We start from the raw sequence: 10,177 nt of genomic DNA on the forward strand, positions 1-10,177 counted from the left end.
TAATTCTAGCAAATTTTCTCCTATTGGCAAGTAGTAACAGATGGTGCTGATCTGGACAGCTGTCCTGTTCCAGTGTCAAGGACATGTTTGTGTTTGAGACTACCTTATCACCATGGCAAAATACATTAACAATGTGTGTTATTACTGGAAAGAGATACAGAAATCATAGTGTGTACATCTGTCTCACAAGTAATGGGTAACAGATAATCTCTATGTGTACAACCACGTATCTAGTGTCTGTACCCTCGGAGCCTCCTCGGGTGTATGTGTAGCAGGATCAGCTGTTTTTCACAGGTGTTATTCTTGGCCATTGAAAACTTGGGAATATGGCTGTTCTGTGAGGTGAAAACAAATGGAGAGTTCAGTTTTGCTCTACATCACTTCTGGATAATTCTACCAAATCCCAGGACTCCCAAGATAATCTACTGGATGGGAAATTCTGTGATTCCTAGCATGCTGCTATTACTACTCCAGAAATGTGAAGGACAGGGATTTGCTTTGAACCTTGCAAAAGATTCGGCAATTAACATAGGGTTCTGCTCAGGGAGTCACTGGTTTTAAACAAGTTTAGCATCTGTCTCTCATAAATTTCCATTGTACTCTTTAGAGAAGCACTCCATTTGGGGATTGGCCTTAAATCCTAGGTATTAGTAACAATAGTATCATATGGAGAACGTGAGGGTCCTAAATTTTTAATCCACATCTGTAAAACACACCTGCTTCTTCCATTCACAGTTCCAGCAAGATCTTGTGCATGACACTCTACCAGTCAGGTCTGCCTCTGAGAACATTCACCTGGGAGTGCTGGAGAGATGGCTCAGTAATTAAGAGCTCTGATTGCTTTTGTAGACGATCTAAGTTCTGTATTCAGCACACCCAAAACCTCTCATAACCTATCTGTAATTCCACTTCCAGGATATACAATGCCCTTTTCTGGCTTCTGTGAGCACTGGGCATATTTGCGGCATACAAATATACATGCAGTAAAAATAACTTTTCATACACCTGAAGAGAAAGAAATAAACAAAGGAAAGGAGGAAAAAAGGAAGGAAGGAAAGAAGGGAAGGAGGAAGGAAGAAGGAAGGAAGGAAAGAAGGATAAAAAGAAGGAAAGAAGGAAACAGCAACCTGCATTTCAGAAAATATGTTGTTATGGCCCTTAACTGTACAAAACAAAGTATGATGGGCCAAGACAATGGTTCTGTTTCAAGCTTACCTTTAAACTATTATATTCCCTCTCCAAGAACATTCTATGACTCATTCCTTGAATTCAGGTATCCGTGTCTCATTTCACTCACCATCAAACACCTAACAAGATTGGTAAATATTATGACATAGTCTGCTAATTTATCTGAATGACAGGCCCATTTCTGGTTTTATGTGTGAGATTTCTGTGCACACAAGTCCTGAGAACTGTTTTGTAGGTACTTGTCAGGGAAGTTAAATAGGAAATATTATTCTGTCCTATCTGAAGAACTTCTTTAAATATCATTGTCTTGGAGGGCACTGGCCCCGGCTCAGCAGTGGATATCAGTACAGCAAGAGGGACACAGCACTCTTTAGTAGAGGGCAGGCAGTGTGTCAGTGATATCCAGAAGAGACAATGGGTATCTGACTCTAAATCCTAAGTCTGTATCATCAAGTTCTGCATCTCATCTCACACATGATGAAAACTGTTTCTCCCACACAACACAGGAGAACTACCATCTCTGAACACTCAACTCCTCGTGCATCTGCCTGTGATTCTTCTTCTGCCTAGTTCTCTAAGGAGTTGGAGTGTGGGTGAAAGTTAGAAAAACCAACACTAGTTGGAAGAGACCTTTGTAAGGGTCAGAACTACCACAGCAGGCCATCTTCTCTCTGTCGTCTACAAAACACTGTTACCTGAGGTCACCATCACAAGCTACAACCAGCATTGAGCTAGAATGCTGTGGGGGACTTCTCCTTTATAGTGAGGCTCAGGGTGATGAAGACGGGAAATCTCAGGCTCAGACTCAGTGCACACATGAGAGTCCAGTGGATTCTCTTGTGAGTTGTGCCAGTAATGGATCAAGGACTGTGTATGCTATATGAATACTCCTCTAATAATCTGCACATCAGCTGTGGGTGATACATGCACAACTAAGGGAATAGAAGAGATACTAGAGTGTTCCAAACAACAGGATTTTCCCTTTTCTTTGCAGGTATCACATGTGGCTTTATTAAGTTTGCTGCAGAGGGTTCAGATGATCTAATCATATCCTCTCAGATAACTATTAGTATCCAGAGTCAAGCCTCCACCTCTTTTACAATGATGCCACTCACCCACCTGCACAGCACGCTTGACTTACCAGTGGACAGCTCAAACTTTCATGCTAAGAGTTCTTTTTTTTTAATTTTTCCATTCAAATATTTGCAATTCCTCCGCTCCTCCTATTCCCTCCCACTCACCCTCCTACCTCCCCCTCCCTCCTTAATCTTTTACAATGATACCTCTCACCCACCTACACAGCACTCTTGACTTACCAGTGGACAGCCCAAAATTTCATGCTAAGAGCTCTTTATCCCCAACATCATTACCAGTACTTGAAGATCCTATATCTCCCTTGTCCAGAATCAGCCGTTGGCATCAGTTGAACCAAAGTGAAAAAAATTCACAGATCTTGGGAAGAGGATCCCTGAAAGGACAACATTGAGCTTTGGGTGAAGTCTTGGTTTTATGATGTAGGATTCCCCTCTGTATGCTATGAATATGTTTTATTATCATTGGTTAAAAGAAGAAGCTTCTTTGCCCTATTGCAGGGCAGAACATATCAAGGCAGGAAATCTGAGCAGAGATAGAGGAAGAAAGAAAGAAGAGTCAAGAACACACCATGTAGCTGCCAAAGGAGAAAAATACCAGAAACTTCCAGGTAGGTCACAAACTCTTGCCAATACACAGATTAATAATTTAAGATATAAGGATGAATTAGGAATGTGCCTGAGCCATCAGACAAATGGTGTTATAATTAATGTAGTTTCTGTATGATTCTTTGGGACTGAACTACTGCAGGCAGAACAGAAACTTCCATTTACAGCTTTATGGATAGATACAGAAATTAATTCTCAGCCCGTGTCATGGTCACAAAAAATTCCAATCCTCCTATGAGATTCCAGTTACGATTCTTCCTCCCCTCCTAGCATCTCTTATTTCTCTTGGCTCACCTTGGACTGATATTGAAATATCAATTGGAAGGGTTTCTCCCAGGAGGGAGAAATGTCCCAGACTTAGAGACTTTACTTAAGGATAAGTAGATTTTTCTTTCTGTCACTAACTCATGCATTCTTTTATCCCCATTTGCTAACATGATCTCTATGACCCAGAAAGAACACTCAGAATTTTGGGTCATGTTCCTTTATCCCAAATGCTTGCAGATCCTGTCTTTCTCAGCTGGCAATTAACTTCTGCCCTTGTTCCAATGGAGCCAGAAGAGGCAGGTGATGAATGTGCCTGGGAGGCCTGTCCTGTGTCAGGATGAAACTTATGTTTTGATGACGCAGTTTCATTAACTCTTCACAAATTCTGTAGTAGAGATCACAATATCCCTGAGCTCAGGATCTGGGAACTGGGAAAAATGACACTCAGGGTAGATGTCCTTGAGCTATACTCTAACTATACTTAGACACCAACATGTGAGATGTCTATGGCAAACAAAGAGGGACACGCAGAGAATGGGAAACTTCCACCAAAGCTCTATGCGGGAGGGGGATAACACATAAGTTTAAAGCAATGTCCTAGTTACCATTAACTTTCAAGCTGACACTGCCCAAAATCACCTTAGAGGAAAGCAGAGTTTGAGGCACAGGGCACACTAGTCAGAAAAACAGGAAAATGACAAGCCTGCTAACTGAAATGCAAGACTCCCTAGATTATGCTCCCAAAGAGCCACCCCACAGAGTCAACTGTCCCAGACCACCAATTCCATTGTTGTTGGGCCCTCCCACCTGCCATCCCAGCTTCCATCCAGGTACGAATTCCTATATTTCTCCCTTCCCCCTGGGGCCATAAAATTTCCCCAGCTCAGCTGCCTTGCGAGCTGGGCCTGGGCTGTAGGCGCAGCCCGGCTGGAGGCAGTTCCTGGGTCTTAAAGGCCTCCCTGAGGACAGGTGGACCAGGTGCCAGCTCAGCCACATTCCTGACCAGCAGGGGCCCTGACTTCTAGCAGAGGGCCATCGGTGGGGTGAGTTTTCTTCGGGCCATGGCAGGGTCCCGGTGAGGAGGAGCTTGGGCGTTCCCCGATCCCACAGACGCCCAGGTCGCCCTGCAGTGCTGGCTACCCACTCCCGCCTGCCATCCCAGCTCCCATCCAGGCACGAATTCCTATATTTCTCCCTTCCCTCTGGGGCCATAAAATTTCCCCAGCTCAGCTGCCTTGCAAGCTGAGCCTGCATTGTAAGCGCATCCCAGAAAGAGTGAGTGCCTGTGCTTCAATAGCCTGCCTGAGGAAAGGTGGGCATTCTGTCAGTGAAGTCCCTGCCCAAGAAGGGAACCTGACCCGGTAACAGAAGTTCCAATAGAGACCATTTGAAGTAAGAGATGGGCAGACGCTAAGGCAAGACCTCATCCAACAATCTGAAAAACAACATGAAAACACTAGATCCCAAGGACCCTACAACAGAAGGACTTGAACACCTTAACCCAGAAGAAGTGGAAAAAAGTGCCATTATGAAAGCAATAGAGTCCCTTAAACAGGATATGAATAACTCCCTTAAAGAATTGGATGATAAATATAACAAAAAGTTTGAAGAAATGAGTATAGAAATAGATGAGAAATATAGCAAAAAGTTTGAAGAAATAAGTAAATCCGTGAATGAGACCCTGAGAAACCAAGAAAAAACAATCAAACAAGTAAAGGAAACAGTTCAAGAATTGAAAACTGAAATGGAGGCAATGAAGAAAACACAAACCGAGAACCGGCTGGATATGGAAAACCTAGGTAAACGAACGGAGTATACAGAATCAAGCATAACCAATAGAATACAAGAGATAGAAGAACGACTCTCAAAATCTGAAGATACCATAGAGAAAATAAATGCTCTGGTCAAAGAAAACGGCAAATCCAACAAATTCTCATCACAAAACATTCAGGAAATCTGGGACACAATAAAAAAACCAAATCTAAGGATAATAGGGATTGAAGAAGAAGAAGAACTGCAGATCAAAGGCCCAGAAAATATATTCAGCAAAATTATAGAAGAAAACTTTCCCAACCTAAAGAACGATATTCCTATGAAGGTTCAAGAAGCATACAGAACACCGAATAGACTGGATCAGAAAAAAACATCCCCTCGCCATATAATAATCAAAACACAAAACATACAGATTAAAGAAAAAATTTTAAGAGCTGCAAAGGAAAAAGGTCAAGTAACTTATAAAGGTGAACCTATCAGGCTTACACCAGACTTCTCTATGGAAACCATGAAAGCTAGAAGATCCTGGATAGAGGTACTGCAGAAACTAAGAGACCATGGATGCAAACCCAGACTACTATACCCAGCCAAGCTATCATTCACTATCAACGGAGAAAACAAAATATTCCAGGATAAAAACAAATTTAAACAATATGTAACTACTAATCCAGCCTTACAGAGAATATTAGAAGGAAAATCACTACCAAAGGAATCCAATATTCCTAACACTGCCTACAATAACTCAAACATCTAGCGACCATTCACAAGCACAAATCAAAGAAGGAAAACACATACACTCTACTACCTAAAAAAAAAAAAATGACCGGAGTCAACAACCACTGGTCATTAATATCACTTAATATCAATGGACTCAATTCACCTATAAAGAGGCACAGACTTAGAGATTGGATACGAAAACAGGATCCAACATTCTGCTGTTTACAAGAAACACACCTCAACCACAAAGACAGACACCTACTCAGAGTAAAGGGTTGGGAAAAGGTTTTCCAAGCAAATGGACCTAAGAAACAAGCGGGTGTGGCCATTCTAATATCTAACAAAATCGACTTCAAACTAAAATCAGTCAGAGGAGGTGGAGATGGACACTTCATGCTCATAGCTGGAACGGTTCATCAGGAGGAAGTCTCAATCCTGGATATCTATGCTCCTGGTGTAGGGGCACCCACATATGTGAAGGAAGCTCTTCTGGAACTGGGGGCAGTCATCAGGCCACACGCACTAGTAGTGGGAGACTTCGGCACTCCTCTCTCACCAATGGACAGGTCAATCAGACAGAAACCAAGCAGAGAGTTAGGAGATTTGTTGGAGGTGTTGAATCAAGTGCACTTGGCAGACATCTATGGAGCACTCCACCCAAATAGGAAAGAGTGTACCTTTTTCTCTGCAGCTCATGGAACCTTCTCAAAAATTGACCACATACTCAGTAACAAAGCAAACTTCCACAGATACAAAGGGATGGTGGTGGCCACCTGTGTCTTGTCAGATCACCATGGACTAAAATTAGAGTTCAGCAGCAATGCTTCCCCCAGGAAGCCAACAAACTCGTGGAGGTTGGACAGTCAACTACTGGATCACCCCTGGGTCAAGGAAGAAATAAAGAAAGAGATTGGACTCTTCCTTGAATTTAATGAAGGCAAGGACGCGACATGCTCAAGCCTGTGGGACGCTGTGAAGGCAGTGCTGGGAGGAAAGTTCATAGCACTAGGTGCCCAATTAAAGAGGGCGGAGGGAGCACACATTGGAGACTTGACAGCACACTTGAAGGCTCTAGAAAAAGGAGAAGCTGACTCGCCCAGGAGGTCTAGAAGACTGGAAATGATCGGGCTGAGGGCTGGAATCAACAAAATAGAGACACAGAGAACAATCCAAAGAATCAATGAATCAAAAAGCTGGTTCTTGGAGAAAATCAACAGGATTGACAAACCCCTATCCAAATTAGTCAGGCGGCAGAGAGAGAACATGCAAATTGGTGGGATCGGAGATGAGAGGGGGGACATGACCACGGGCACAGAGGAAATTCAGAGAATCATTGGATCTTGCTGTGGGGGTTTATATGCCACGGAGTTGGAGGATGTAGAGGAGATGGACATTTTTTTTGGATGATTGCCATGTGCCAAGGTTTAGCCAGGAACAGGCGAGCAATCTGAATAGACCTGTTAGTCGCGAGGAATTAGAAGCTGTTGTCGGGGATCTCCCTACCGGGGAGAGCCCAGGACCAGATGGTTTCGGTGCGGAGTTCTGCCGGAGCTTCCAGGAGGAGTTAGTACCTATGCTCCTTAACGTATTCCACAGTGTAGAAACAGAAGAGTCATTGCCTAGCTCCTTTTATGAGGCTGCAGTTGCCCTGGTACCAGGGCCACGCAGGGACACGGCCAAGGGGGAGAGTTGCAGGCCGGTCTCACTCAGGAGCATCGACGCAAAGGTTCTCAGTGAAGTGCTGGCGGGCCGAGTCCAGGAGCACATTGGAGAGGCTGTCCATTGTGATCGGGTCGGCTTCGTTCCAGAGATGCAGGGCTGGTTCAACATACGCAAATCTATCAATGTAATCCATCATATAAATAAACTGAAAGAAAAAACCATATGATCATCTCACTAGATGCTGAAAAAGCATTTGACAAAATTCAACACCCATTTATGATAAAGGTGTTGGAGAGACTGGGGATACAAGGATCATACCTAAATATAATTAAAGCAATATACAGCAAGCCGACAGCTAACATCAAATTGAATGGAGAGAAACTCAAAGCCTTTCCACTAAAATCAGGAACGCGACAAGGCTGTCCACTCTCTCCATATCTCTTCAATATAGTGCTTGAAGTTCTAGCAATAGCAATAAGACAACATAAGGAGATCAAGGGGATTCGTATTGGAAAGGATGAAGTTAAACTTTCGTTATTTGCAGACGATATGATAGTGTACATAAGTGACCCCAAAAACTCTACCAAAGAACTCCTACAGCTGATAAACACCTTTAGTAATGTGGCAGGATACAAGACCAACTCCAAAAAATCAATGGCCCTCCTATACACAAAGGATAAAGAAGCAGAGAGGGAAATCAGAGAAACATCACCTTTCATGATAGTCACAAATAGCATAAAATATTTTGGGGTTACTCTAACCAAGGAAGTGAAAGACCTATTTGACAAGAACTTTAAGTCTTTGAAGAAAGAAATTGAGGAGGATACCAGAAAATGGAAAGACCTCCCCTGCTCTTGGATTGGGAGAATCAACATAGTAAAAATGGCAATTCTACCAAAAGCAATCTATAGATTCAATGCAATCCCCATCAAAATCCCATCAAACTTCTTCACAGACCTTGAGAGAACAATAATCAAGTTTATATGGCAAAACAAAAAACCCAGGATAGCCAAAACAATCTTATACAATAAAAGAACTTCTGGAGGCATTACCATCCCTGACTTCAAACTCTATTACAGAGCTACAGTATTGAAAACAGCTTGGTATTGGCATAACAACAGAGAAGTCGACCTATGGAATCGAATAGAAGACCCAGATATTAACCCACAAACCTACGAACACCTAATTTTCGACAAGGGAGCTAAAGGTATACAATGGAAGAAAGAAAGCATCTTTAACAAATGGTGCTGGCATAACTGGATCTCAACCTGTAAAAGAATGAAAGTAGATCCATATCTATCACCATGCACAAAAATCAAGTCCAAATGGATTAAAGACATCAACATTAATCCGTCCACTTTGAACCTGATAGAAGAGAAAGTGGGAAGTAGTCTACAAGATATAGGCACAGGAGGCCTCTTCCTAAGTAGGACTCCAGGAGCGCAGACAAAAGAGAAGCAATGAATAAATGGGACCTCCTGAAACTGAGAAGCTTCTGTAAAGCAAAGGACACTGTCAGTAAGACAAAAAGGCTACCTTCTGACTGGGAGAAATCTTCACAAACCCCTCATCAGATAAAGGCCTGATCTCCAAAATATACAAAGAACTCAAGAAACTAGACAATAAAACTCTAATTAATCCAATTTAAAAATGGTGTACTGAACTGAACAGAGAATTCACAACAGATGAACTTCGAATGGCCAGGAGACACTTAAGGTCATGCTCAACCTCTTTAGCGATCAGGGAAATGCAAATCAAAACAACTTTGAGATATCATCTTACACCTGTCAGAATAGCTAAAGTCAAAAACACCAACGATAGCCTATGCTGGAGAGGATGTGGGGTGAGGGGAACACTCATCCATTGTTGGTGGGAATGCAAACTTGTACAGCCACTGTGGAAATCAGTGTGGCGGTTTCTCAGGAAACTGGGAGTCAACCTCCCTCAGGACCCAGCAGTTCCACTCTTGGGAATATACCCTAGAGATTCCCTAACATACTACAAAAGCATTTGTTCTACTATGTTCATAGCAGCACTATTTGTAATAGTCAGAACCTGGAAACAGCCTAGGTGCCCCTCCATAGAAGAATTGTAACATGAGGGGGCCGGCTTGTTGGGGTTTCCATCCCTCCAAGTACCCCAACAGCTGGCAATCAACAAAGAAAATCACACACAAGACTCCATAAGGTTATAAACTGATTGGCGCATTAGGTCAGGCTTCTTGTTAACTCTTATAACTTATATTAACCCATTATTCTCATCTATGTTAGCCATAATGGCTCCGTACCTTTCTCAGCTGGGCAAGTTACATGCTGCCTCTTCGGTGGTCTGCGCAGGAGTGGCAGAGGAACCTCCCTGCTTCCCAGAAGTCTCCTGTTCTCATTGCATCACCTCTACTTCCTGTCTGGTTTTCCCGCCTATACTGCCTGCCTGGCCAATCAGCGTTTTATTAAAATATGATTGACAGAATACAGACAATTCTCCCGCATCATTTCCCTCTTTAAAAAAAAAAAAAAAAAAACAAAGAAAAATACCCATAGTCCATTTGTTGGGAATGTGGGCGTAGTATTTCAGGCTACTTCCTGCTGGTTGGGGGCGCTGATGATCTTATGGGGACCTAAAGAAAATTTAGAATTATCATCAAGTCCTGACTGGAGTATCCTGTGAGTCTTGATCATCTCAGGCAGCAGTCTTGAACCTGTTCTGGATGAAGAACTCAGACATCTGGGCCATCTGTTCCTGTCGGAGATTTCTCAGGTGGCCTTCCTTGATCATACTGGATTTTTCTTAACTCAGAATAAATCCACAACCTCTCATTTTCTGTGGAAACAAAACCAAAATCTCTTCTCCAAAGTAGCATACCTTTTGAC

General features: G+C 42.8%; 1 long non-coding RNA gene across 1 annotated transcript; it reads right to left on the minus strand.

Moving 5' to 3' along the window:
• Positions 1-674: 674 nt before the first annotated feature.
• LOC148123418 (uncharacterized) lies at positions 675-7,236 on the minus strand. Its single transcript, XR_015738645.1, has 3 exons — positions 7,149-7,236; positions 2,505-2,656; positions 675-804 (listed from the first exon to the last, which is right to left on the minus strand). It is a non-coding gene; the product is annotated as an uncharacterized LOC148123418 (long non-coding RNA).
• Positions 7,237-10,177: the final 2,941 nt, after the last annotated feature.

Source organism: Myodes glareolus, chromosome 1 (genome assembly GCF_982192425.1).
Source record: "Myodes glareolus chromosome 1, mMyoGla1.1, whole genome shotgun sequence".
Lineage (NCBI taxonomy): Eukaryota > Metazoa > Chordata > Mammalia > Rodentia > Cricetidae > Myodes > Myodes glareolus.